The sequence below is a fragment of the Hyla sarda genome, chromosome 1, assembly GCF_029499605.1.
Source record: "Hyla sarda isolate aHylSar1 chromosome 1, aHylSar1.hap1, whole genome shotgun sequence".
NCBI classification, from domain to species: Eukaryota; Metazoa; Chordata; class Amphibia; order Anura; family Hylidae; genus Hyla; species Hyla sarda.
Window position 1 is genome coordinate 559,453,350 of NC_079189.1, and position 7,293 is coordinate 559,460,642.

The window sequence follows — 7,293 nt, forward strand, 5'->3', positions numbered from 1 at the left end:
GGAAAACATGTCCGTCCGGGACTGCCGCAGGTTCATCAAGAACCTGCTTAGAGACTATTCCATCTTGGACAGCTCGGCCGTTGATGAGGAAGAAGAGGAGTGAAGACCCCTCTCCTTCTCCCATGTCTCCCTGAAGATACAGCCCAACAGTTTGGCCCTGTGATCCGCCCCCTCCCCACCCCCACATAGTCGCCCACACCCCTACCCCGATCACAGATTGTATTATTTGGTTTTTGTTTGATCTCTTGTGCCTTTATATTGCAGGATTGAGCTGAATGTTAGAGTAGCATGGTGTGCGATGTATAGCTTAGGGAACCTTTGCTGTGTATTGTACTATCATGCTTTGTGTGACTGTAATTTATTGTACGACTTGTAATGACTGAACGGAAAATAAAGCTCTTTCAATCAAAAAAAAAACTAAGGTGGTTCTCCCAGGGTGAGGCTCATCCATTGCACTCCGGGTGTGCTGACCCCTGCGATTTCCCCAAATGCGGGAAACTCGACTGCATAATTTGTGGTAGTGGGGGACTGCGTTCGCGCTTTCCCCTGATTTCCTCTGGTCAAAAATAGTGCTCGTCTGTTGTGCCCTGGGTGGCTGCAGAAGTGGTGCGCCTGCTCCATCTTCTTCTCCTCCTCCACATTTTATCAGTCGAGTTTTCCTGCTGTGTTTGGGTGATCTTCAGGGCTGAGCACACCGTGGGGTGCGATGGTTGAGCCTCCGTGCGAGAATCGAGTGTGTGCGGGTGCTTTGCTTTCATTCATCCATGGGCCTGCGTCTCCCCCTTGTGGTCAATCTGCAGTGCCATCCATCCCGGCCGGTCCATTTATTTTCTTGAAGTTGTGTTGTGTTGTGTTGTGTTGTGTTGTGTTGTGTTGTGTGTGTGTGTGTGTGTGTGTGTGTATGCCTTTCAGCTTGACTTCCTAACCTCCTTTCCTCCGTATGCAGCCCTGAGCCTTCCTCCTTGTAGGCGTGGCAATGTTGAGACTGTGAGCGAGCGGCTGCACCGCACCGCCCATCCATGCAAATATCCAGTTTTGTGTCTGTTTGTGGCGTCTTTGCAGTGTTGTGATGCACGCCGCAAAGTGAATCCGGACCCTTGGGACGCCTTAGTCGCGGGGGGGGGGGGGTCAGGGTCTCCACCCTTCTCCACTTGTATCTGTATGTTCTGCAACTGTACTGGCCCCCCTCCCCCAAACCAAAACCATGAGGGAAAGGAGCCGAAATCGCACCAATGGAGGTGGTCTGCGTCCGAGGGGCGCCTCTCCGGCTAGGCGCCGAACAACTCATACTTACCTGGCAGGGGAGATACCATGATCGCTACGGTCTGAAGAACTCCAAGCATTGTGGTAGAGATTTTGCGTAGTACGATTGCAGTACTTTTCGTTCTTATTAGAACCGCATTTCTCTAGAGCATACCACCTGAAGATCGTCTCCTGCCTGCCTCGGAACATCTGAAGAAGGAGAAGATCTTGAAGACTGCAGCTCCGGAAGAAGCCGACGAAGAACCTGGAAGAAGGGAATCGGCGGTGAATTCCGGAACAGCGGCGAAGAGGAAGGCGGCGCAGAATCTTTTCGAAGAAACTCGCTGCCTCTGGAGAAGGATTTGCATAGCTCCTCCCACCGGGACCAGATCTGCATAGCTCCTCCCACCCGGGAAAGAAGACTTTGCGAAGCCTCTCTCCACAAGCAAGCAAGGAAGCGGAAAAGAGCCTGCTGGAAGAAGCCATGGCCTCAACCAGCAAGTCCACCCAGGAGGCTGCAGGGCAAGGCCTGGAGGTCCAGCCCCAACCACAGCAAGCTTCAACCTCCACCACGGCAAGGCAGAAGGGCGGCAGAATTCCTAACCTGGAAGCTCCAACCCTGGAGCCCTGGATGAGGCAGACTGTTGCCTTGAAGCTCAAGCCCGTGGACGGAAGGGTGCCGGACATGTCCCACGACGTGTTCTGCAAGAAGATGCTGGCGGATCAAGGCTTCCCCACGGCTGACACCCTGGGAATAGCAACCTTCTTTTCGGGAATCTTCTACATCACCTTTGCCACCATTGGGACCTGTAGAAGATACTGGGAGGTGGTGAAAGCGGCGAGTCCCGAATCCCCTTTCTCTCGCTTTGTGGGCAACTGCCTTATTCAAAGAGAGGAGAGGCGGGTGACGGTCTCAATGCGAAACCCACACACCCCAGGCACGGACATCTCGACCTTCCTGAAGCGCTTCTGCACCGTGGTGAGGGAGCCCACCCGCATCCTGAACTCACTCGGATACTGGACCTGCAAGTGGTCTGTGGTCGTCAGACTCAACAAGAACCCTGCTTCTCCAGACGGACTACAGCACCTGCCAACGACATTTTCCTTGGGCAACTCAACAGGACTTATCTTCTACCCGGACATGCCGCAGACCTGCAGGAGATGTGGCAAGATGGGCCACGAGGGCAAGGACTGTACGGAGGATGCCTGCAGGTATTGCCGTGTGACAGGTCACACGACCAAGGACTGCCCCAAGAGCAAGACCTGCAACCTCTGCGGACTGGCAGCCCACAGCTACAAGGACTGCCCCCAGAGGGAGAGAACATGGGCATCTGTGGCAGCGAAAGCACCGAAGCCAGCCCCAGCTCCGGAGCCAACACCACGGATGGCCAAGCCGACCAAGGAGGGTAAGAAGGCGAAAGCCACCACCCCTGCCCCGTCCCGCCCCTCCCCTGCCCCTCCCACCCCATCCCCTGCCCCTCCCGCCCCATCTCCTGCCCCATCCCGCCCCACCCCTGCCCCATCCCGTCCCACCCCTGCCCCATCCCGTCCCACCCCTGCCCCATCCCGTCCCACCCCTGCCCCATCCCGTCCCACCCCTGCCCCTCCTGCCCCATCCCGTCCCACCCCTGCCCCTCCTGCCCCATCCCGTCCCACCCCTGCCCCTCCTGCCCCATCCCGCCCCACCCCTGCCCCCCGTACCCCACCCCGGCCCACCCCTGCCCCGTCCTCCCCTGCCCGGCCCACCCCTTCCCCGTCCTCCCCTGCCCGGCCCACCCCTGCCCCGTCCTCCCCTGCCCGGCCCACCCCTGCCCCGTCCTCCCCTGCCCGGGCACTCTCTCCTGCCCCCCGCCCCACCCAGCCTCCTTTCTCTCCTGGCCCAGCAGCACCTAACCCCCCTCCAGCTGCTGGTGCCCGCCCTTCGGAGGACTTTCCTGTGCTTCCTCCCCCAGGTACCATACAGAGGAAGAGGAAAGGAAGGGACAACGCATCAGAAGAGTCCCACAAAAGAAAGATAATCGAGACCTGCGAGACCCCTCAAGCTTCAGACGAGGAGGAGGAGATGGAGCAGGTCTGCGAGAGCCTTGAAGCTTCAGAAGGAGAGGAGGTGATGGAGCAGGCCCAAGTGGAGCAGGTCCAAGCAGAGCCAGTCCAAGCTCAATCTATGGAGGAGCTGCTGCAGGACCCAGAGGTCAAGAAAATCCTGGACACTCCGTCCAACACAGTCTACGACGAGTTCTTGGAAGGGCGCTACGAGAAGCCACAGGAGCCGACAGGCGCCAGAGAAGAGGACCCGTCCGACCAGACTGGTAACTAGTATCAGAACTAACCTCTCTTTTTATTCCCATGGCTGATCTCAACATCTTCTGCATTAATGTGAGGAGTATTAGAGCTTGGTTTAGATTTCAGACTGTTCTTACGTTCTTAGATTCCCAGAGGTGTGATGTTTACATGTTGCAGGAATGTGCTTTGTCTGCTTCTAGGTCTCACAACCATCTGGCCAGGCAGTGGCCTCACGGCCCTTCCTACTGGTCTGGTGGGGGCGACAATAGGTCTGCGGGGGTGGCCATCCTGATCAGGGGAGGTAACTTTGCACTTGATTCCGTCCGGGAGCTCGTCTGTGGCAGACTTCTTGTCGCAGACGGTTCCTGGGCGGGTGAGCCCGTGCGGCTCATCAACGTGTATGCCTCCCCTGAGAGGGATGTCCGACTGGAGGTTCTCCAGGCCCTGCGGGCTGAACTCGCCACCACTAGAGCAGTAGTGTTTGGTGGTGACTTCAACTGCCCCATTGAGGTGGACGGGCGCAGTTCTGGCACATCCGCCAACCTGGACGTGACGTCTAAACTGCTGATCGAGATGGTGACGGAGGCATCCTTGCAGGACGTTGTCGGGTCCGTCGGGAACGGCTCCGTAAACTATACGTGGAGCCGCCCCGATGGCTCGCTCCGTTCTCGGATAGACTTCATCTTCACTTCGAGAGCAGTCAGAAAGGTGTCGTACTCTATGGTCCCCTGCTTCTTCTCTGACCACAGGGCCATTCGATTCCGGGGGACTCTGGGCCATGGATTCCCACCTGGCCCAGGCTCCTGGAAGTTGAATTGTGCCCTGTTGGAGCAGAGGGAGGTCATGGAGGAACTTAGGGATGCGTACCTTGTATGGCGAAATGACAAATGTCTGTTCAAGTGCATCAGCGATTGGTGGGAATATGTTAAAGTCGAATTCCGTTGTTTCTTTCAGGCAAAAGGCAGACAACAGGCGTGTGCGAAGAAGTGGGACTTGAGGAAACTGCAGCGCGAGCTGCGGTCCCTGCAGGACCTGCTCCAGTGTGGCTGGGACGTCAGGGAGGAGCTGGAGGAGACCAAAAAGAGCTTGAAAAGGCACTTTGAGGAGGAATCCAAGCGAATCGTCTTTCGTTCCAAGGTGGAGAACCTGGAGAAGGGTGAGAAATGTAACTCTTTCTTTTTCAGGAAGCTCCATGCCGGCCACACGCCCCTGACTGAGCTACGAGATGAGACCGGACACATGAGGAGCGGCAAGGAGGAAGTGATGGGGGTCGTCCACGACTTCTACAGCAACCTCTACGCCCCCAAGTCATCCGACCCCGAAGCCGCCGAGAGGTTCCTGTCAGGTGTCACTAACGTTGTTGATCCCGCAGGTGCGGCGGCTATGGACGATCCCTTGACGGTGGGGGAGCTGCTCTCTGCCGCTAAATCCTTTAAGCCCGGCAGGACCCCGGGCAGTGACGGTCTCCCGGCCGAGCTCTACGTAGCGCTGGGTGACCTGATCTGTCCGGACCTGTTGGAGGTGTACGAGGAGATGGTGGTGGGGGGCGGAATGCCTCCGTCGTTGAGGGAAGGGATGATCACGATCTTGTATAAGCGGAAGGGGGAGAGATGTGACCTGAAAAACTGGCGTCCCATCTCTCTCCTGAACGTGGACTACAAGATCCTCGCCAAGGTGCTGGCCAACAGGCTGAAACCTGTCATGGGGCAGATCGTCCATCCGGACCAGACCTGCAGCATTCCTGGCCGCAGGATTGCCGACAGCCTTGCCCTTGTGAGAGACACGGTCCATTACATCCAGGACCGCGGGGGCCGCGCCGCCCTGGTCAGCTTAGATCAGGAGAAGGCGTTCGACCGTGTCTCCCACGCATTCATGGACAGGGTTTTGCGCAGGCTGGGTCTGGGGAAGATGTTTTGCTCTTTTGTTAACGTTATGTATTTTGACATTTACAGCACGGTGTTGGTGAACGGCTGGAAGACTGACCCCTTTCCTATTCTTTCAGGGGTTAGACAAGGCTGCCCTCTTTCACCTCTCCTTTTTGTTTGTGTTATAGAGCTCTTCGCTGAGACTATCCGGCAGAATGGAGAGATCAGAGGGATCACCGCACCAGGACCAGATCGCCACGAGGTCAAGTGCTCGCTCTACATGGACGACATGACCGTCTTCTGCGCTGACCAGCGTTCGGTGACTGCACTCGTCCAGACCTGCGAGGACTTCGGCAGAGCTTCGGGGGCAAAAGTCAACTGCGGGAAGTCGGAGGCCATGCTCTTCGGGGAGTGGCACCTGGCTTCTTCCGCCCCCTTCCCCTTTACTATTAAGCCGGACTTCATTCAAATTCTTGGAGTCTGGTTCGGGAAGGAAGGAGCGGCCCTTAAGTCTTGGCAAGACCGACTAGGAAGGATAAACTCAAAGATCGGACTGTGGAGCTCCAGAAAGCTCACGATGGAAGGCAAGGCACTTGTCCTGCGGAGTGAAGTTTTGCCTGTGCTCCAATATACCGCACAGGCCTGGCCTCCCCATACCACCGTTTGCAAGGCCATCACCCGGACAGTGTTTGGCTTCGTCTGGGGCAAAATGGACAGAGTCAAGAGGACCGTGATGTACAAGGAACCCCGCAAGGGTGGGAAGGGAATACCCGACATCCCCGCTCTGCTGAGGGCCTCCTTTGCATGTGTCACGGTGCAGCGGACTCTTGTTGAAAAGACTGGCTCAGCGGGCAGGTCCATGTCTCGCTTGCTTCTCATGCCCCTCTGGAGACAGCTGGGCTGGGACAAGTGGGACAGCTCCATCCCTTACAACTGGAACACTCCCTGGTTCTATGGGGATGTTGTCCGGTTTGTGAGGGAGCACCAGCTGGAAGGACTGAAACCCGACCTATGGAAGCCGAAGACAATCCACAAGCTCATCCGAGCTAAGGACTTGACCGAGCTGGTTCCGGGACTCCCCGCAGCCACTGCAGAGACAGTTTGGAACAATGTGGCCTCAAAGCGGCTTACCAATGGACACAAGGACTTGTCGTGGATGGCCGTCATGGGAGGTCTCTCTCTCAGGTCATTCATGCATGCCCGCAACCTGTGCAAGACCCGGTACTGCCCCCGTTGCCCCTACGTGGAGGAAACATCTTTCCACGTGTTTTGGCAGTGCCCCTTTGCACAGGGTCTGTTGGACGCCCTAGAACATGAACTCAGAGACTCAGTGCCCAGGAGCTGCCTATCGTACCATTCGGTGCTTTACGGCCTGTTCCCTGGGACCCACGACGTGGAGGCCATCCAGGAGGCCTGGCGCCTTATGAACTGTTTTAAGGACGCAGTGTGGCTCTCCAGGAACCGCCTCGTGATCAACAGGGAAAACATGTCCGTCCGGGACTGCCGCAGGTTCATCAAGAACCTGCTTAGAGACTATTCCATCTTGGACAGCTCGGCCGTTGATGAGGAAGAAGAGGAGTGAAGACCCCTCTCCTTCTCCCATGTCTCCCTGAAGATACAGCCCAACAGTTTGGCCCTGTGATCCGCCCCCTCCCTACCCCCACATAGTCGCCCACACCCCTACCCCGATCACAGATTGTATTATTTGGTTTTTGTTTGATCTCTTGTGCTTTTCTATTGCAGGATTGAGCTGAATGTTAGAGTAGCATGGTGTGCGATGTAGAGCTTAGGGAACCTTTGCTGTGTATTGTACTATCATGCTTTGTGTGACTGTAATTTATTGTACGACTTGTAATGACTGAACGGAAAATAAAGCTCTTTCAATCAAAAAAACTAAGGTGGT

General features: G+C 56.5%; 1 pseudogene; it reads left to right on the forward strand.

Moving 5' to 3' along the window:
• The first annotated feature begins 414 nt into the window (after window positions 1-414).
• Window positions 415-549, forward strand: LOC130337113 (U1 spliceosomal RNA; annotated as a pseudogene).
• Window positions 550-7,293: the final 6,744 nt, after the last annotated feature.